General features: G+C 39.1%; 1 non-coding gene across 1 annotated transcript; it reads right to left on the bottom strand.

Annotated features, from left to right (window-relative positions):
* Window positions 1-428: 428 nt before the first annotated feature.
* On the bottom strand, window positions 429-623 carry LOC149251377 (U2 spliceosomal RNA). The gene has a single exon (XR_016267614.1). It is a non-coding gene; the product is annotated as a U2 spliceosomal RNA (small nuclear RNA).
* Between the last annotated feature and the right edge of the window lie 231 nt (window positions 624-854).

The following is an 854-nucleotide window of genomic DNA, read 5'->3' as shown; positions in this document are numbered from 1 at the left end:
ATCCCTTCTCACGACGCTATCATGGATTAAGGGAGTACACATACATGGATGGACTTAGGGAGTGAAATTTGTGTGGTAGACCCCACATCCCATACATACATACATGATAGAGGGACCAACGCCCATAATATGATGATGATGATGATAAATGGAAACCGGGAATGAATATGTTGAAACGGAGAAATGAAAGATGAAAACAAGGAATGAATATCGTGAAACAGAGAAACGAAAGGGTCGGATGGGAAAACACACCATAGATGCGGTACCTTGCATGGCAAACAACACCCAATATGAAATTTAGAAGATGAATGTTGCAACTGCTACCCAAGCCATGTTGGCCTCCCTTCACAATTGACTCGGGAGCCCCTGCAGGTTCAATCCCAACAAACAATCCACCACTTTAATTTTATTTACTTTTATTTATTTTGCGTTGTTGGGGTGTGTCAGGCTGATGCTCCAGTTCTTGTGCACACTCAAAAGCCCCAATAGCAAGCTATTGTGAGTGGAAACTCCCTTAGAAAAATACATTTAATATCATGTGGTTCTATGAACCACATATAAAATATTAAACTCATAAGAATAGATACTACACTTGATTTTAGCCAAAATGTGGAGAAAGGTATGCTTTTCTCCTTCTCTTTTCTATTATTCCCCCTCTCCTCCCTTTTTACTCATTCATGCATGTGGTATAAACCATTTATATTCCTTCCAATAGTGCTTACAATTTAAATAGACATGTATTATAAGATGAAACTTATGCCAAATAACGCCTTCCATTTCCTCACCATCTTCACCCTCTTCATATGCCACCCAATGGTTTTTCTCATTAAATTTTCTCGTCCACTCCCGCTCAA

Source organism: Pinus tabuliformis, chromosome 7 (assembly GCF_031772625.1).
Source record: "Pinus tabuliformis cultivar Carrire ecotype Pingquan chromosome 7, CPIR1, whole genome shotgun sequence".
NCBI lineage: Eukaryota > Viridiplantae > Streptophyta > Pinopsida > Pinales > Pinaceae > Pinus > Pinus tabuliformis.
This window is presented reverse-complemented; position numbering and strand designations above follow the sequence as displayed.